This window comes from Callorhinus ursinus, unplaced genomic scaffold, assembly GCF_003265705.2.
Source record: "Callorhinus ursinus isolate GAN/ISIS: 27379988/994484 unplaced genomic scaffold, GSC_fseal_2.0 scaffold3, whole genome shotgun sequence".
NCBI classification, from domain to species: Eukaryota; Metazoa; Chordata; class Mammalia; order Carnivora; family Otariidae; genus Callorhinus; species Callorhinus ursinus.
The window spans coordinates 17,130,663-17,152,521 of NW_027397065.1; the positions used below are offsets into that span (position 1 = coordinate 17,130,663).

At 33.6% G+C, this 21,859-nt stretch overlaps 1 long non-coding RNA gene across 1 annotated transcript in view; it reads left to right on the top strand.

Annotated features, from left to right (window-relative positions):
- The window catches only part of LOC112819968 (uncharacterized), a 76,347-nt gene extending 63,361 nt beyond the window's left edge, over positions 1–12,986 (top strand). Inside the window, exon 4 of the long non-coding RNA XR_003207010.2 lies at positions 12,263–12,986. This is a non-coding gene — a long non-coding RNA (uncharacterized lncRNA). The remainder of the gene's footprint in view (positions 1–12,262) is intronic.
- Positions 12,987–21,859: the final 8,873 nt, after the last annotated feature.

Below are 21,859 nucleotides of genomic sequence, written 5' to 3' on the forward strand. Positions count from 1 at the left end.
ATATATAGAATGTCAACAGAAAATAGACACAAAAACAAATTCATTGCCTTCATTGGCTCAGTAGCATCATATTACTTTAGGAAGGACAGCAAATAAGACAATTAATTAAAGAATGCTCTTAATCATTATTTGTCCTCAATAAGTTAATAGCAGGAGTATGGAAAACACTTAAAGGGTTGCATAAGTCAGCTTCCAATCAAAATAAAACAAAACAAAACCACAAACCTCTATAGGTATTTCATTTTATTTATTTATTTTTTTAAAGATTTTATTTATTTATTTGACAGAGACAGAGATAGCAAGAGCAGGAACACAAGCAGCGGGAGTGGGAGAGGGAGAGCAGGCTTCCCGCCAAGGAGGGAGCCCGATGTGGGACTCGATCCCAGGACCCTGGGATCATGACCTGAGCCGAAGGCAGACGCTTAACGACTGAGCCACCCAGGTGCCCCCACTATAGGTATTTTAATCAGAGAGTATTTAATATAGCAAATTGATTACATAGGTGATGGAGAAGATAAGTCACACCCAAAAAAACGTTGAAACAATCCAGAGATGAGCAATAGCAAGAAATCAATACTACGCTTAGGTTGGAGGGACACAGGGGGACTATATTATCCCAAGTACCCAGATGGCTGGGCAGACAGGAGGTTAGAAATATAGTATAGGAGGTTATCTGGTAAGGAAACTTGGGTCACACAAGGAGGTTTGTTATAGCAGTCACTGGAAACCATGGGTGAGAAGAAGCCATTGATACAAATAACAGTAGTTGGGGGGGAATATCAGTCTGGTTTTTCTTTCTCTGATCTCTTATCAAGGTTCCCAATGGCTGAATGTAGTCATAAACCATAAACCACTTGGCAAGGGAATCTGGTAAATAGAGTCTGAAGAATAAAGGTCAAAGATGAAACTAAGGGAAGAAGGCAAATTACTATTAGGTATTAACACTACACTACATACATATAACTTTTGAATGCATTTCTTGTCTAACTATATTTTAAAGGGAAAATTTGAATTTGATTGTCATAGTCTAAAAGCATATTGAGGTATCAGAAAATAGAGTAGACATATTTTTTCCTATTTCTTCCACAAAGCATACCTAAATACCCTGGGCATTATATCTAAAACAAACCTAAAGGGTATCTAAAAAAATGAGGAGAAGAGGCAGACTGAATGGGGATCTTAAGACCCAGAAATGACATGATGGTGAGTTCTCTCGATTTTATGTTTGCCTTGTATATCTCGTACTTGAAGCTGAAGAAGCTGGAAACACCAAAAAACCAACAAGTAGTGCAAAACAAAATATCCTAAACAAAGTTGCTTTCTTGAGTAGGACTGGAAAGGGGGCAGCCTAGCAAGACAGAAAACTTTTAGACAACTTGAGAGACTGTGATGATGTACCCCAACATCTCCTTTGGGGTAATGCAGAGGTCAAAAAGAATTCTGAAACTTTCATCCCAACTGCCTGGTTAACAAGGCCCCTTTCCCACATAGTGTCAGTAGAGACCATGTAAGGAAACCTGTTGGGTCCCCACATGGCATCAGTGAATCACCCCAAACTGTCAGATAGACTCAGCTTAAGCAAAGGTTTACATAAGATCCAGATTCTCACAACATAAGAAGATGTCCGGAGAGATATTATATCCAGATTCTTGTAAGAGGAAAGTCCATAACAAGTTATTTTTCGTAATAAGAACCTGGCATATCTCAAACTCTATGGGGAAAAAAAAGACAATCAATAGACACCAACACTGAGATGATGCACTATTTATCTGACAAATTTAAAACAGCTATGATTTTTAAAATTTTCAATGAGCAATTTTGAAAATGCCTGAAACAAATGGAAAAAAAGAAAAAGAAAATAAAGCCTCATCAAAGAAATAAATAATCTCAGCAAAGAAATAGAAGATATAAAGAGTAACCAACTGGGGATGCCTGGATGGCTCAGTCAGTTAAGCATCTGCCTTCAGCTCAGGTCATGATCCCAGGGTCCTGGAATCAAGCCCCACATTGGGTTACCTGCTCAGTGGGGAGTCTGCTTCTCCCTCTGCCCCTCCCCTGCTCATGCTCTATCTCATTCACTCTCAAATACATAAATAAAATCTTTAAAAAAAGAAAAAAAAAGTAACCAACTGGAAATTTTAGAACTGTAAACAAAAAAATTTAAAAATTAAGGGGCACCTGAGTGGCTCAGTTGGTTAAGTAGCAACCTCTGGATTTTGGCTCAGGTCATGATCCCCAGATCAGGCTCCATGCTTATGGGGAATCTGCTTGGCGATTTTCTCTCTCCCTCTCTCTGCCCCTCACCTACCCATGCATGCTCTCTCTCTCTCTCTCTCTCTCTCTCTCTGTCTCTCTCCGTCTGTCTCTCTCTGATATCAATAAGTCTTTAAAAATAAATAAAATTTAAAAATTAAAATATCAGTGAATAGGCTTAACAGAAGAATACAGGAGACAGATGAAAGAATCATTGAATTGGAAGATAAAACAATAGAAATTATACTCTCTGAAAACAGAGAAAAATTAAACTGGAAGGAAAATGAACAAAGTTACAGAAACTTATTGGACTGTAACAGAAGATCTAATAGTTGTATAATGAGAGTTCCAGTAGGGGAAGAGAAAGAGGGCAGGACTATAAATATACTTGAAGAAAAAAAAATTACAGAAACTTCCCAAATTTGGCAAGAGACATAAATCTATAGTGAAAATTTAGGAAATCTTTGGATAAAATCAAAGGAATCCATGCTCAGACACGTAATTAAAATTCTGGAAACTAAATAGAAAGAAAAAATATTGAAAGTAGAGAAAAAAGACAGCTTATATATAGGAAAAAACAGAATGAAAGCAGATTTCTCATTAGAAATCTTGAAGACCATAAAAAAGTTGCAAATATTTTTCAAGTGCTGCAAGAAAAGAACTGCCAGGCCAGAATCCTGTGCCCAACAAAAATGTCTTTCAGGAATAAAAGGAAAATCAAGACACTCCAAAAATCAGGAAAACTAAGATAATTTATGAGGTGCATACCTATACCAATATAAGGGCTATAGGAAGTTCTCTAAACAAAGGAAACACTGAATGAAAGAAACTGGGACCATCATGAAGGAAGAAGTAACATGATAAGCAAAAATATAGGTAAACAATAGATTTCTCTGATAGTCTGACTTCTCCAAATTACATTAGAAGGTTGAAGTAAGAGTTATAACTCTGTCATGGTTCTAAGTGTATGTATGACCATTGGAGAAATATAGATTAAAAACAAAGAGATCCCATCAAAATAGCTAAAATTAAAAAACAAAACAAAACATAACAAAAAAACCCACCAAATGTTGGCAAGGACTCAGAAAACCTGGATATGGTGCCAGTGGAAATGGGAATGTAAGATGGTGCAACCATTCTGGAAAACAGTTTAGCATTTTTTTTAAACAAACATACAAAAAAATGAAACCTCCAATTTTCAAAACCTAGGAATTGTAGTTCTGGACATTTATTGGAGAGAAATCAATCACACATTAAAAAAAAAACTATAGAGGATTGTTCATAGCAGCTTTATTTTAAATAGCCAAAACTGGAAACAATGCAGATATCTTTTGATGGGTTAAACTGTTGTGCATTTGTAGCACTGAACACTATTCACCAATTTCGAGGACCTGGACAGTGATTTCTTCAGAACAGCCTTGTCACTATAGTTAATGACACACAAAATAACCTGGATGAATCTCCAAAGACTTACTCTGAGTGACAAAATCTAAGCACCCAAAGTTACATACCCTAACTTCCATTTATATAACGTTATATAACTTTATTGATATAACAAAATTATAGAAAAAGGGAACAGATTAGTGGTTGCCAACGGTTGACAAGGGGATGAGGGTGAGAGGGAAGTGAATGTAACTAGAAAGAGGTAACTTGAGGGACCCTTAGATGATATAAATGTTCTATATGTGGAGAGTATTGATGTTAATATTCTGATTGTGATATTTTACAATAGCTTTGGAAGATGAGAATTTTGGGGAAACTGGGTCAACCATATATGGGATCTGTTAGTATTTAAGACTACAAGTGAATCGACAATTATCTCTAAATAACAAATTTAATTTTAAAATATTTTGAATAAAGGGAAAGAAATGATTATTTCTGAATCATGAGTTATAAACAGGTAATTAAATTAATCGTACATAATTTTTAAAAATTTTTTAATTTTATTTTATTATGTTATGTTAGTCACCATACAATACAGCATTAGTTTTTGATGTGGTGATCCACAATCCATTGTTTTTGTGTAACATCCAGTGCTCCATGCAGTACGTGCCCTCCTTAATACCCATCACCGGGCTAACCCATCCCCCTCCCCCCTCCCCTCTAGAACCCTCAGTTTGTTTCTCAGAGTCCATCGTCTCTCATGGTTCATCTCCCCCTCTGATTTCCCCCCTTCATTTTCCCCTTCCTTCTCCTAATGTCCTCCATGCTATTCCTTATGTTCCACAGATAAGTGAAACCATATGATAATTGACTTTCTCTGCTTGACTTATTTCACTTAGCATAATCTCCTCCAGTCCCATCCATGTTGATATAAAAGTTGGGTATTCATCTTTTCTGATGGCTGAGTCATATTCCATTGTATATATGGACCACATCTTCTTTATCCATTCATCTTTTGAAGAGCATCTCGGTTCTTTCCACAGTTTGGCTATTGCGGACATTGCTGCTATGAACATTGGGGTGCATATGGCCCTTCTTTTCACTACATCTGTGTCTTTGAGCTAAATACCCAGTAGTGCAATTACTGGGTCATAGGGTAGCTCTATTTTTAATTTTCTGAGGCTCCTCCACACTGTTTTCCAAGGTGGTTGTACCAACTTGCATTCCCACCAACAGTGTAAGAGGGTTCTCCTTTCTCCACAACCTCTCCAACATTTGTTGTTTCTTGCCTTGTCCATTTTTGCCATTCTAACTGGTGTAAGGTGGTATCTCAATGTGGTTTTGATTTGAATTTCCCTAATGGCTAATGATGATGAACATTTTTTCATGTATCTATTAGCCATTTATATGTCTTCTTTGGAGAAGTGTCTGTTCATGTCATCTGCCCATTTTTTGACTTGATTATTTGTTTTTTGGGTGTTGAGTTTGAGAAGTTCTTTATAGATCTTGGATACTAGCCCTTTATCTGTAGTGTCGTTTTCAAATATCTTCTCCCATTCTGTGGGTTTTCTCTTTGTTTTGTTGACTGTTTCCTTTGCTGTGGAGAAGCCTTTTATCTTGATGAAGTCCCAAAAATTCATTTTCCCTTTTGTTTCACTTGCCTTTAGAGATGTATCTTGAAAGAAATTGCTGTGGCCGATGTCAAAGAGGTTACTGCCTATGTTCTTCTCTAGGATTTTGATGGATTCCTGGCTCACATTGAGGTCTTTCATCCATTTTGAGTTTATCTTTGTGTTAATCATACATATATTAATGTTACTTTTACTATTGAAACCAGGAATTCTTTCCAAATTGCAGTCTCAGAAAAATAATTTTCATGAGATATGAACATAATTCTTTCTTATAGTTCCCTTTTTTTGGGTCCTCCTCCCATGTAATAGAACATAGAATCAGTGATAAGAATATTAAGAGAATCATAATTAGGCTTGGCTAAACCACATGAAGCACAGGTTGAACATTAATCAGTATAAGAGATCACTTTTTGAAAAAAACTATTACTTTGCAATAGGCTATATAAATTTGTTAAATGTCAAAATCACTGTAATGGCTTTGGAATATACAGCCTAAGATGAACTACATTTCCCAGTCTATTTCTTGTATGTTGCACACAGAGACATCTTGGCTAGATTTGGAGGACAGAGGGAACAGTAGCTATTTCATTTTATTTTATTTTATAGAGTGCCCATCCATCTGCTCACACCTGTGTGCACACATCTTGTGTATTTGCTAATTCACTTTGTTGACAGGAAGTGGCAGCGGGCCTGCAATTACTCTACCTTACCTAGATCCTCTTTCAGTTTCTCTAACTACTGGGCCCGGTATGTGTTTAGTTTTATGGTAAAGGACCCTGGACAGTGATTTCTTCAGAAGAGCCTTGTCACTATGGTTAAAGGCAAAGTAAGGGGCACAGATCTTAGTCCATCCTTACGGAGTGCCAGCTACCGCCTGTGGCTTCCAGCCTACTCAGTAATCTTTCTTTCCTTATTGCCTCTCCTGTGTATTTCAAACTTCCTTATCTGATGCTGAGACAACAGCTTAACAAAGACTTCTTAACCAACCTCCACAACTATATAAACTATTTCTCTATAACAAATGCCTATATCTCTTGCTGGTCTCTAGGTGAACTCTGACATGATAAAGCAATTTTAAATAATCATTACCTTTCTATAAATTTTCTTTAGAGAGATACAAGTATATGTTTGATATGTCATCTTTTATTGAGACATATGGCATATGAATAATGCCTTATCCCAAGATAATTTAAATATATTAAGAGGCTACAAAATAAGCCCTTAAGGAGTTGTATATATCTGTAGTACAAATGTTATTTGGAAATCATTCTGTAATTTCATTATTCATATATGTAATGACTTTGTTTTAACATATAAGCTAAACTTAATGAAAAGAATAATTTAGTTCTATAATAAGATGTTGATTGTGGTTTAAGTATACAAGCCATTCCATAAAAATATACCAACTCTGTATTTATGAAATACATTGAGAGTTAAACTCAAAAATATTAATTTTGGAAAGCTTACAGGCAGGACTTCAAAGGAAGACTTAGCTGCTTTGTAGGAATTTTGAAATTCCAAAATAGACATTGACTATCCCTAACTTCCTTTTACCCTGCTCTGAGTCACCATCTAAAATTTTGGATTGTAGGTTATCTGAGCATTACAACAATGCATAGTTTGAATATGGAAAAAATAAAAGTGGAATATTGCTAGAGTTGCATATTTGGTGCATCAGTAAATCTTCTCTCTAAAATCAATATTGTAACCCTGTCACCTTCAAACAATGTGGAAGGCTGTGATTTTTTTGTATCCTCACATGAAGTTTGGACTGAATTTCAAATGATCAATAACACATCATAGATAGTCAAATATTAACTTTACTTGAAGTTGCATAGCTGTGAGCAAATGAACTTGTACTATAGACTCTGCTTCGTTCTGTGATGAGAAGAAGGTTCACATTTTGATTATAATTTACCAGTAATATTTGATTGAACAAAGGAACAGCCAGTGTTTTATTTTAAGCTTCCTGGAAGGATAGACCCATGACTTATCCATATCTGACCAAACTATTCAGAACTTGGGCCACAATACATGGGACCATCTAAAGTGCATTTTTTCTTTTCTTCTTATATAATACATTTTTTCTTTTCTCCTAAAATGTCATAACTTCCTGTTTCTCCACTCTCAAAACACCCATTTTTAAATTTTTAAATCAAATTTATCTTAAGAAGATGTATCCTCTTTTAAGACAATAACACCTTTGGTAGCAGGGCTGTACATCTGTCATCTTTGAATCTTTAGTAACTATAGATTTAAAAGTAGTTGTGCAATGATAGAATATGAATGAACAAATAAATGAGATTCATCACTTCTCTGATTTGCTAGAAATTACCTTCTCCTCTGAAATCTCTGTTAACTCCTTTGTGTTATATATTTTTTGTGAACCACCTTAACTCTTTTAGGAGCTCTCATTCACCTACTGATGAGGTTGTAGGCATCAAATAAAATGGATGTGCATTTACATTTATCAGTTCAAGGACTCTCTCCAAGATCAACATCCTAAATCCTTTCGTGAATCTCTTTTTTTCTGATTGTTTATTATTATGTTCTCTTATCCTCAGGTCTGCCTCTCTCCCAGCCTAGATTCCTAGTTGTTGTTCCTGGTTACTGCACTGGGAATACTCAATAAGCAAGACTGACTAAGCTTATTATCAGTGAACTGTATTCTGGAAGAATATACTAGAAAAATGTGGCCTAATTACACACAGCTAGTAGTAAATTGGACTGTATCAATACAAAAGAACTAGAAATAATGTAAGTAGTGCAGTAGCACAAGTAATTTTTAGACAGACAAGCAATTATTACATTGATCAAAAAGGCACAAACTTATATAAAAAAGAACTGAGAGATTGGACTTTGGTAAATTTTATTGCTGGTAACACTTTAAAAAAGCTGAGAAAATGTTTAATTTGCATAAGTTACCTGGGGATTGTTCAGTTGCAGATACTGATTCAGTAGGTCTGAGGTGGGCAGTCTGCATTTCTCCAAGTCTTCTAGGTGATGCTGATGCTAATCTTCTGACTACACTTATAGTATCAAGATCTTAATACACTGATTTTCTTTTAATAATAGTCAAATAACAGCATGAAAATCTTTTTTTATCTATCCTTAATTTACTTTTAAACTTATATATGTAGAATATATATCCATGTATGCCTATCTAATACATATATTAGCTATATCTAACATAATAAAACTATATATTTAATATGAAATTATAGATATATTATATTATATATTATTCTAATATATTATATTATTATTTATATTATTATTTATGTATTTATTTTATTAATAGTATTTATCTATTAAATATTATTTAATATTAATTATATATTATTATATATTATATTATTCTAGTACCGTTTCTAGAAAATAATTACAGATAATTTTTTTAAAGATTCATTTATTTATTTGAGGGGGGAGGGGCAGAGGGATAGAGAAATTCTCCAGCAGACTCGCCACTCTCCACAGAGCCCATCGTGGGGCTTGATCTCATGACCCTAAGATCATGGCCTGAGCCAAAATCAAAAGTTGGATACTTAGACTGAGCTGAGCCACCCAGGTGCCCCTATAGATCATTTTAATGTTAATAGAAATCATACAAACAACCCTATATTCAATATTAGATTCAATTTTAGATTTATGTTTGTTTATTCAAGTCTTCATTTATATCATATTTCGTTTTTTTAGAATGCTGTTTTCATGTTTTTAGGATATATTTTCAAATAGAGTATGCTGGAGTATAAAATTACAGATAAGATATTCTTCCATCAGTTTCCCTGTAAAATGTCTTATATAAAACCACAGGAGAAATGTATTAGAAATGTATTTATAATAATCAGCTGAGTGTAACAGTGATGTAACAATATGAAAATGTTAATAGCTAGAGTTCCTTAGACTATCTTCTCTTCAGTTATTCATTCATTCTGGTGATTTTTCTTTCTATTGTGGTGTCCCCAGAAAATCATAAGTACTAAGTAATTCCTGGCTCAGCAAGAAACCAGAGCTCCACCTAGGGGTAGAGTCCCAGGCTGAGATCTAGAAAGGGAGCGTTGCAGCCTGTAACAACTTTATGCAATTGACAGATAGAAATTGGTCAGGGAATGTAAACTTACATATGAAAAATCATGTTTTGCCATTTTACTTTCTATTCCTCTACTTTGAAAACAAAATAGATGATCACTACTGCAATACATAATTTAAAACAGCTACTCTGTGGTTCCCTTGTGATGAGTACCAGGTGTTGTATATAAGTGTTGAATCATTAAATTGTACACCTGAAACTAATGATACACTGTGTTGACTTACTAGAATTTAAATAAAAACTTCAAAAAAATTCTCTGTGTAAACTTTTCACGAAGTAAACTGTTTTTTAAAATAAATAATACACCAGATGTGGATAGTTAGGTTGCAATTTCACATTATTAACAATGATAAATTTATAAAATTCTAGGGTCATCCAGTTTACTAACCTCTTAAAAATCTTACTGAAGATTATGTATCATGAAATTTAAATTTTGGATCCAGGAGCTATATGCTTAACCTACAGTGATACTACTTACAATTCCTATCTTCACTAGATTGTCTTGAGGAAACAAGTCTTATAAACTTTCTTTGTATTTGTAGAATTGATATAGAATGCTATATATTTCTTAGTAGAATTAAATAATCTTAATCTCATGTTCAATTAATAACTTAAGGTTTTTTAAATAATAGTACCTACTTTGTTTACACATACAGTTTATCTGCAAAGCATAATCAGAACCACATTTTCTCCAAATCATGAAAATTTTCGAAGGCGCTTGGCAACACTCAGCACCCTGTGGAGTACTCACTACCTTTTGTTTGATGTTGCAGATGAGACCTAAAAAATAATCCCTTAAAATACCTACTATTGAAATGTAGCAAAACTGAAAAAAAATCAGAGTAAAGTGTATTTGATTCTGTTAGTTGTAAGGAGTAACAACAACAAAATAGCTGGCCTACAAATCCCAAGAGTAGGCTTCTTATTTCTGCTTTTAACTACAAAGAAAATTTCAATGAATGATTCACATACTGACGTGTTGTATCTTTCTCTTGGAAGTCCTATTCCTCATTAGTATATTATATAACTCTGAAGTATCTGGAGTCAGAAAACCTGTTCAATCTTTCTTACTTCATATTTTACAAACTCATTTCACAAAGGAATCTACAATTTGTTGCACCTATTAATGTCCTTAAAAAAGAGTGTATTTTGTGAACAATTTTTAAACGCTGCAGTAAAACAGAAGCACATGAGAGCCATTACATAATGAAGAAAAGAATCATTGCAAAGGAATAGGAAATAAAGTAGACTCAGGAGAGCTGCTTTAAACAATGTCACATAGCTCTAGATTCCCAGGAAATAAGAGCAAGTACAGACAGATTATAAAAAAGTTATTAAAAATAGAGGGAGAAGAGGTTTATCTTTCAATGCTTTTATTTCACCACTAATCCTCATGGTAGAAATACAAGCATTTCTAGATTCTACCATAAAGGGCTGAAATGACACAACTAATTATAAGCTATTGTGTCTTTGACACAGAAAAGAAAATCTGAGAAAAAATGCAAAAACCCTCTAACTTCTTTAGACAGATCCAGAATTAGCTAATTTAATATTGCTTAAATTTTTAACTTTAGGTATGAGGCATGAATGATAATACAGTTCAAATGTCTATTTGTAATGCTCTAGTTATATGACTGTAAATGTAGTTTTTGATACTTTTCAAAAATAAAAATATTTGGCCATATGTTACCACTGAGAAATAACACATTTAAGCCATTTTTCATTGTGAATATCTTGTGCTATATTTCCAAAAAATGTAGAAATTTAGAATGGTACAATATCACTGAAGTTCTAAATCTTTACAGGTGCAATTTTCAGTACATAACAGCACATTTTCCTAATGTACAACTGTATGTATTTTTGAAAATATGGACTCATATTTGACTTAGCTCAAATAGAATCATTTCTTTTTATAGTTTTTATAAAAATATTTTATAGCATAGAGTTCTTTTCAAGTAAATGATATCTATCATCTTATGCTAGTCAAGCATATTCTTTTAAGAGACTATGGAACAGCTGGAAAATTTTGTGAAAAATCAAACCATTTGAAAATATCTTAATGAGAATGATTATTTGTGTGGTCTTCTGAAGAATGTTAAAGAACATTTCTCCTTTCATCCTCCTGAAACTTTGTCATGTAACTTACCAGACCTCCCTTGCTCACTCTACCCTCTTCCCATGCTTGACCTGGTTTTATTTTTTTTCTTTTTCAAGTTTTTATTTAAATTCCAGTTAGTTAACATACGGTGTAATATTAGTTTCAGGTGTAGAATTTAAGGATTCATCACTTACATACAACACCTAGTGCTTATAACAAGTGCCCTCCTTAATACCCATCACCCATTTAACCTTGTTTTAGACTTTGATCTGATAAAGGAGTTGCCAAGAGGAAAACCACCTTCATCCATGGTCATATTGGTCAGAAGTCTTAGTAGAGTTGTCCAACATATGTCCAAAAATATATTAAAAACCCTAGGAGACTCAAGGGGCTCTCAAAACTTTACCACCTTTCCACTCTTGCCACAAACACAAATATTTATGTAAAATGTGTGTGTACAAGTTTCTTTGTTTAACTTAATTACCATTTCCGTTCAGATTATTATGGGCTCTGAGGAAGGGATGATTAGGGGAAGGGGAGAGAAATGGGAATGTCTCATATTAGTGACCTTAAAATGGCTAAGCTTCAATTCTTGCTTCTCTCAGTACTTCGTTTATATCCTGAACAGTCAACTGACTACCTGAAATAGTTGTTTTCCTGAGACAAAGATCAGGGGAGCTCTGTGAATCACAATAGTTGATGACAAAACAGCACACCATTCTACCTGCTAATTTGTCCTTTTTTTAAATTTATTTTTTTGTTTCAGCTTCAACTGCCGGTTTCATTTTCAAATATTTTGTCTTTCAGGTCCTTGTTTTCTCTTTCTCAAGTATACCCCAAATCTGAAGACCTCAATGGTGTTTCTTTTCTCTTCAGTTATATTTTTCTTCCCATATATATATTTTCTTACTTAGGTAAAATGATAAAAGGATAATATGATTTAAGTGCATTAATAAAATGAATGTTTTGAATAGACCATAATGTGAAAAGCATCCTAGGGTTCAGTGCTAAGCTATGCTTTACATGAGCAATTAAAGATATCTGTGTTAATAGTGACAAATTATATTAAATATATAAGGTTTCTGTCCCTACATTTACTGAAAATTAATGTTAAATCCTAGAAAAGAAAAGATTTTCTTATTAATTGAAATATCCTTATTTTAGAATCTGATTAAATAGAATTCTTTATATATGGTCAAGTATAAGAGAGTCACCCCCTTTTACTAGGAAACTTAATAGAACAATGAAAAGAAAAAGAGAACTGGACCGGGAAACCATTGATTTGAGTTTTAGTTCTACCACTTACCAGCTATGTGATTTCACTGAAGAGATCTACTCTCCACGAGCATGGATTTTGTTCAAGTGTAAAAAGGAATAATATGCCAATAATGTTTTCCCTACCTACATTCATAAAGTGCATTTAATAAATGTATATGTACTAGGTAAACTTTGAAATAGCATGCCATTGTTCTTTATCAGAATTATAAAACTTATGGGAATGTAGTTAGGATTGAAATAGAAGTTGATAGAAGGAGATAATTTTGAAATATCAGAGCAGAAAAAGAATGGAGTAGAATTGAAACTGATCTCTCATATGGGAAAGTTTAGTTTGGCACTGGTTAAGGAATTTAGAACTAGGTCTTCAATCATGGCCAAGTTGTTTGTCAGACTTAGCACTAGGTCTTCAATCACGGCCAACCTTTTAATCACACCTAGATAACAATGTCCTGTGTGGTAGAATAATAAGGGGTTTATGTATCTGTCTTTCTGATGGTCTGGTTTTTTACGGGCCATTATTTATTTTACAATGTTTTCAGCCTTGTAAAACTTGCTTCAATAAATTTCCAGGTTTGTTTCATAAATTTATCTGAAGACAGTAACAGTGCTGACCAATTAGTCAAATATGATAGAATATGAACATAGTGTTAATTGTCACCACATCCAATCTTTTCTTAAATGTTTGCATGTTTGCTTTGCCAAAGGGCAAGCTAGAGGAAGCTTGCTTTGATCTCAGGATTACTATCTTAAGCCTTAGAAAAACACTAAAACATCATCAGTATATTTGTTCAGAAAAGGTAAATCATAAATCAATGTCCTGGTGCACTTTTTTGTTTGCCTCAGATTTTTCAAGGTCTCTTTGACCTAGAAGCAGAATATGTCTGAAGTTTCCATCCTACTCACCAATCCTGGTCAGTTAGCACACAATACTGATAATCAAGAACTAGAACATTGCTGACCAAATTAGTAGACATGGCCACCTCATTTTTCAAATTGCTGATTGGTTATGACAACCACTTTTTAAACCTTCTATATTATGTACGTCATTTCTTCAAAATGTGTGATCTCTTTGGCATATATTTATTAAACAGGCAGATTTAAATTTAGGCTTATAGGCCTACACAGTGGTCTTTTTGTTAGGAAAATCTGCAGAGAAAATTATATATATGGTCATAACTATGACCTGTTTATGGCCTGAGAATGAAATTACATCTGTGTAATTTTTCATTAAAATAAAAATGCCAAATTATTGCAAAATCAATTCTCCTCAGATTTTAAAAATTTAATGTAGATATTTTTTAAGCATCATCAAACTGTAATTGTGGTGCTAAAATGTATTTTTGTATAGAGCTGGAACTGTATAAAAGGCATTGGAACTTGCTTTTTTGGTAATGATTTAAATTTCATTGGCCATCTGTGGAATGGAACAAAATTCTTTAGTTTGAAAGAGTTTGATTTATGCCATTCAATTCACAATGGCTCTATGCTTTATATCAATTTTGCCATCTGTGTTTTCTGTTTATAATCAATCAAAAACTCATTGGTTTGGTCATCTACTCCTGTTCATATAAATAAAACTAAAGGAGGGAAAATATAGTAATTAAAAAATTACAAAAAGAAACACCATGAAATCTATAAACCCATGCACAAGCAATAATATTGCCTTACGTATTGACAGATTTGGAGATGTCATCAAAATGTATTACTTATTACTGATCTGAGAATGACTGAGTCTAAAACCCAGGCAAATTCAATTTTATTTATATTACCCAATGGAATTCCAACAAAATTACCTTTCTCTCAAATGTACAAAAGAGAAGAATTCCATGTTGCCAAATATTCTATAATTCTAAACTTTTACAAATGTAGTAAGTTCCTATGTCATAACAGTTGGACAATACTTAACATAGCCTAAGCTCTAAAATCTGAGTACAGCAGAGAAGCCATGCTCTTGATTCCAGTGTAGTGTGCTGGAGAAAGAATCTTAAACAGGCTCCATGCTCAGCAGAGAGCCCATCTTGGAGCCAGACACAGGGCTCCACGTAGGGCTCGATCTTAGCACCCTGAGATCATGACTTGAGCCAAAAGCAAGAATCCAATGTTTAAGCACTGAGCCATGCAAGAGCTGCTGCATATTACATATTTTTATAAAAGCTGTCAGGTGCGGTTGGAAGGAAAGCACACTGGAAGCAGAGTAATAATATCTCACGTGTAGTATCTGAGGCCGTGCAACCATCACCTAATCTTGCTGAGTTTTACTTACCACATTGGTAAAACAATAAGAGAAAGGTATAAATACATGTAGTTACCCAGACTGTTTTGAAGGAGCCAGTGAAAATATTTTGAAATCCCAAAGGGCTATCCAAATACGAAATGCAGTGATTATTTTCCTTCACCTGTAGCAGAACTAAGAATTAAAACATCAGGATGCCAACTATAAATTTAGTTATCTAAAGCAAGAAGCTTTATTGCTTTTTTTAGCTTCAGAAGAGACCTAGAGAAAGAAAGGACACTATCAAAAGGAAATGATGAAAGTAATAAACATTGCTTAAGTAGACATTCACAAAGAGAAAACAGGTTAAGTAATAATAAGATATTCCACCCAATTACTGCAACTATGTGGGGGCTGGGGAATAGCTCATTCAGGATGAAAGAAAGATAAAACTATATTATGAAAAACATTGAACTTGGAGGTTGAAGTTACAAAATGTTCTAACTGCTGGAAATAAAGAACCAATACCGTGCCTAACATTGAACATTAAAATGAAAACAGAAGTTTTCAGAAATATAAATAATGTCCTTGGAAAAAATAATGTCATGATGTATCAGTACACATTTATACAGTAATGTTCTCTTTCTTTGTGGAAAATAAGCCCCCAAACTGGATGTTCTTAGAGTGACAAAGAGTTTTGCTGCAGACCTGAACAGACATTTTGAGACTGGAGCAGACTAGAGAGAACGCAGCCTTGGCATGGTTAAGCATGGCTGTGTGAAGGCTGTTGATGAAAAGAATAGGTAAAATTAAGCATAATATTTATTCAAATCAAATATTATATTACTAAAGTACGGACAGTAAAAGCACAAGTTGGGATTTATACAAAGCAATATTTAGAGGGCAACTAAGATTAGCAATAAGCTATGCCAAACACTGGAATTTACACAATTTTTTTCTTTTTCTTAATCAAGATATCATTGATATATAACATTGTGTACATTTAAGGTGTAAAATGTGTTGATTTATAGGGCGCCTGGGTGGCTCAGTCGGTTAAGCGGCTGCCTTCGGCTCAGGTCATGATCCCAGGGTCCTGTGATCAAGCCCCACATTGGGCTCCCTGCTTGGCGGGAAGCCTGCTTCTCCCTCTCCCTCTGCCTGCCTGCCGCTCCGCCTGCTTATGCTCTCTCTCTCACTATCTCTGTCTCTGTGTCAAATAAAAATAAATAAAATCTTTAAAAAAATAAAATAAAATGTGTTGATTTATATATTCCAATATGATGATTATCACTAAACATTCATCAACACCTCTGTCATGTCACATAATTATCATTTCTTTTTTGTGGTGAAAACGTATTTTTCTGCTGCACCTATACTCTTAAATTTCCATAACTACATTGTTTTTTTCAAGTTTTTATCATTATTTCAAGAGTTTCTGTTTTACAGGTTTATTTTCTGATTATTAATCCTGACTGGCAAATGGGTACCTCTGAAAATTATTTTTGCTGGTGTCACTTACTATGACTCAGTTCAGGTGATCAGACTGTTCTTAAAGATTTTTATCTTGGTTCAATGTTGCCTTCAACTTCTTACTAACTCAGTAAACTTGGTTATATAATTGACTCTCTTTTTATGTCATTCTCCTTTTCTGTATAATAGGAGAAATGGTCATATATACTATAAATTTGTTATAATAATTATATATATGTTATACAACATATGGCACCTACACATCATTTTATTTTTATTAAAATTAGAGATTAATAGAAATATTAATAAAATGGAATAAAAAGGTATTAAAAGTAGGTTATGCTCTGGCAAGATACCAATTAATTCTTGTTATTTTTTAATGATGATAATTTTTCACATTTCTTTTTTTTTTAAGATTTTAGGTATTTACTTGAGAGAGTGAGTGAGAGAGAGTACAAGCTGGGGGAATGGCAAAGGCAAAGAGAGGAGCAGACTCCCCCTTGAGCAAGGAACTGGACATGGGACTTGATCCCAGGACCCCAAGATCATGACCTGACCGAAGGCAGAAGCTTAACCGACTGAGCCACCCAAGCGCCCTTTCAAATTTCCTATATAGACATTTTACTTTTGCAATCACATAAAAAATTAAAAGTATATTTGTTATTAAAATTCAAATTCACAACTGTTTTTGTAAATAGCCCTTTTTCACAAATATTTCGATGTAATGATATGAGGATCATTTCTTGTAAACATAAATCTATGTTGTTTATGTTTTTTTGCAATCTTTCAGACATTTTTAGGCATTAATAATTGTCTTATTTTTGTATGTTTGGATTTTTCTTGGATATCTTTTTGGGTAAGGGAGATGTATAGTTTCTGGGAGGTGATAGCTCCTTTATCAATTTTGTTAACTTTTCAGTATCAAAACAAATTTATGTAATAAATTCAGTTTAAATTGCAGCTTTAGGTAATGTTTGAAATTGTTTTGAACAGTGGTGGTAAGGAGGAAAATTATGATTGAATATTGGTAAAGAGATTGAACAAAATTAGAGAATAAATAAATCATATTTAGAGCCAAATATCAGGCTACATTTTCTCTTAAGACTTGAAAGTGCTCATCATTCAGATATTTAGAACTCTATCTTATAAGAAACAGAAGTGGTTTTTATTTTTAGTTTGAAATGTAATGCCATTAAAGAAATGATCAGTAATTTATAGGACGGATGGCCATTTGGGGTAGTGAATATGGAAATATTTTGTTTTTAAGCAAACATCAAGGGAAAGTGAGCTGCCTATCTTTCAAAGCAGTGGTGAATTATCTGCTTATTTAAAACTACATTGTAATTGTTTACCTTTTTCTTCTTTATTTTTTTTCTTTTGGAATACATAGAAAGACTATTCTGTGTCTTTACTTTAGCTATAATATTTAATAACCCATCTAGAGGACTTAATTCCAAATAGCCTTCACTAAAACCATTCCAGACTGCATATTTAGCTGTTGTAAAACTAGGAAACTTTCTTTGATTATACTAAAATTTAAGACAAGTTCCAGTGGCATGAGGAATTTTTTTATGGTAAGCCTACTTTATACCTGTTATATTAGAAGGAATCCAACATCTTGCTACCCAAAATAAATAGTCATTAAATAAAAGAGCATTATTTTGTCAAAGTTGATAAAATGAATATTAGGAAGTTTTTAAGGGAAAAATGTTCAGATGGCATGTCTTTCTAACAAATCTGAAGCCATCCCTGCCAAATATTTTCAATACTTAAAGTAAGATTTTCTTTGTTTCTAATATCTTAAAACTTGGAAAATATATGTCTTAGAATTGCAAAACAAGTTATGGTTACACTGACATGATTACTCTAGTGATATTAAAGTGTCACTTCAACATCTTATAGCATGAAAATCTGAACCTTGTTGCATATATTATGTAGAAAAGAATCTAAGGTCAATACAAGCATTTGTTAGCAGGAAACGTTGCAAAGACAGCCCTGCCACCTTCTGTTCTTAATGTTTCCTATCCAGTTTCAAAGTCAAATCAGTAGATTTAAATCACTAATTTAAATATATCATAGTATTAATCCCTTAACTAAACACCAATAGCTTTATTTCTAGAATACTATTAACCTTAACTTCCCTATGTTCATTAATTCAGATGTGCAGAATAATTCATTTCATTGGCCCATTTTTATTTTTTCAAGAAGTTCATATAGAGACTATATAGGATACTTTTTAGAGTTTGCATGTGTGTATTTATTATGTTATTGAGTCCTAAATAACCTACAAAATTAAAAAGCTTTGCTTTTATAGTATATGCAAGCTATGCTGGGAAATGGAATTCTTGCCATATAAAATGAAATTTCAGGAAGTTTTATTAGCAGAGAGTATTGTGAGTCTGGATGCAATGACATAAGGAGAATGAAAGATGAAAATTTTAGACCCTAAATATACCAAAGAAAAATTTGATGATGCAGAGGGAACACTTTTTAAGGTGACATAAGACCTATTTTTAATTTACTAAATTAAATGTTTTATGTCTAAAGACAACATTTTAGATCAATTTTCACAGGTACATTATTGAGGAAAAAATACAACAACCTGAGGATGTACCAGATTGCTCCCACAAAGTAAAACAAGATCAAAACCCACTCCTGCAAGGACATTCATATTCTTATAAATTTTTGATGCTGTGAAAAATATTTTAAAAAATCATTAAAATTGATGTTGACAGATGTATTATTAACTCTGGTACCATTCTTATATTATTGCCAATACCATGCAACAGAAATTTAGATGCAGGACAGAAATTAGCTTGAAATTTCATGACAATTTATTTTAGGACAAAAGCACTGGTAAAGTCCTTTAACCATTGGTGAGCCCTGTCAGATGTAATATCTACATTTTTCTTACAGGAACTTTTCCATTTTGCATTATTTTTTTCTTATTTAATGTTGGAAATGACACCACTTGAAGTATTGCTTTGTCATAGAGGCCAAATATTGCATCTATGACTATTTGGCAAACCCCTCTTCTAAATATGTAATAAACATGGGCATATACTGACATTATTTGGGTTTTTCATAATGTCCACACCATAATTATAACGACTCCTACTCTTTCTCACTCTAGATGCATCAGCCTCTTATCTCTTCCTCGATTACTACAGTTAACTCCTACCTAAGGGATTTTTCTTTAATTCTTTCCTATGCCTTTCTGTCTCTTTATGTTTAAAACACACATAGTTTAATTTGTCCCTTTAAACCTTCAAATGGATAAAGGAGATAGTATGCCATCAGGGATGTAATTCCAAATTGAAAAGGGAGAAAGATAGTTGTTTTAGATGCATTCTTGTTTTGGAGTATAAAGGCAGTATTACAAGCTTGGCCTCCCCATAATATTCTCAAAGTGAAAAATTGAAATGTTGACTAGAGAGGGTTGTTGTCATGATGTTGATACTATGATTTTTCCGAATGGGGCAGCTTTCTCTATTTCTCGCTGTATCAAACTTCTTTCACTAATCTGGTCAGATGCTCCTAGAGTCCACAAAATCTCCACCATTACTCATGCTCTGCTGCAATTTTCTGACTGGCTGAAGTTGAACATTTTTAAGGATTTGTTCAGTTATTTAAAAAAAATCTATGATTAAAATGTTAAAATACTTTGATAGATTGCCTGAGTTAGATAAGGACAAAAAATGAGTTCTCAGGGAAGTGCCCATGTCTGTGTAATGGACTGATCATCAGTGTATTTCTTCTACTTGTGCCTGGACATTTGAGCCAGTATTTTGTGCCCTCCAAAGGGACTGATTTCTTTACAAAAGATACATTTAAATCTTATGAAAGTCTTCAAAGAAGATCTAGCATTTCTTTTTTTTTTAAAGATTTTATTGATTTATTTGACAGAGAGACAGCGAGAAGGGGAACACAAGCAGGGGGAGTAGGAGAGGGAGAAGCAGGCTTCCTGCAGAGCAGGGAGCCCGATGCGGGGCTTGATGCCCAGGACTTGGGATCATGACCTGAGCTGAAGGCAGACACTTAATGGCTGAGCCACCCAGGCATCCCAGATCTGGCATTTCTCAACTAAATATTTGAGATTGGTTCACTGGTAACTTGATAGTTGATGACAATGCCACGTAGGTTTTGACATCTGGAGTAATATATTCCTTCTCTGATAGGAATACGATGTTTCTCACCCTGGCACTGTCATTTCCCCTGAAATTACTCAGTGTTGTGCTGCTTTGATATATAAATATCAGCGCCATGTATTTGATGCTGAATATTTTAAAATCAGATTTCTATAGTCTTTTTCTGTGTTCTACACTACATAATGGGATGTTTTTATTTTTGGTCAATTTATATGTGTCTAAAGTCTGACACTTGAAATATTCAAAGCAGCCACATTAATGGAGATTTTTTGTACAAACACAAACACATTAATACAGCAGGAAAGCAGGGTTTAAGTCGGTTTATTGCATGGAAGACATCATTTTCCTGAAAACAAATGGTGTGTTTAGCTGCCATCATAGTGACAGTACAAACAGCTAAAAGACAGAATTATTGCTAAGATTTCCACTTTACTTATTAATGATTGAAAGGAAATTCACTGTGATACCATCAAGAAATGGAGGGTATTGAATTTTTATCTTCCTAAAAGAAACAGTCACAAAAAAGCAGAAATGAGCATTCATGTTATCAGTTGTATTTATTTTAATAAGTAGAAAGATAAATTGTGACAATTTAAAAGTAATTTGTCTTTCATTTTATTCATAAGTTTTTTAGCTTAGGAAAAAGTCCCTTTCTGGAGATATAAAGTCAAATATTTGCACTTTTTATTTCTCAGCTACACACGGAAGAAAGGCTAAAAAATCATTTTCCTGTTCATATGCTATTTTTTTCTCTATCCAACTGGAAGTGAAATGTCTTGGCAGGAGGTAAGATGACAAAAAATGTGCTAGAGTTAAAGAAAATGCATAGGATAGTTTTCTCTGGCTTCTGTGAATACAGTGTTCAAAGTATAGAAGTTAACATGTTTATTTATTAACCTTACTTATTTTTAGCCCATAGGGCTTGAAACAAAATTATTCCCAAGTTTGTTTCTTGCTATTTCTATTTTAAAATGGAATATTTCCAAATTTCTTCAGGGTATTTTGTCTCAGTTTTTCATTCTATTCAACCACAATCCTTGAAGCTGGAGTATTTAGAAAAATGTTTGTACATGCTCATAATAACATGCATGCATGTAGGCACACTGAATAAGCTGAGTGAAGGAAAAGCTGTTCAACCAACTTTTTGGGCCATAGTTTGGAGGTTATTATACCAGAGCCTTGCAGAGGTTAAGCTACACTTCAGGTAATACAGAGTAACTTTATGTTTATTTGAAATCCAGGAGACGAACCTGGAACAAATCAATTTTTGCCTGCCTCCAAAATATAATAACAACA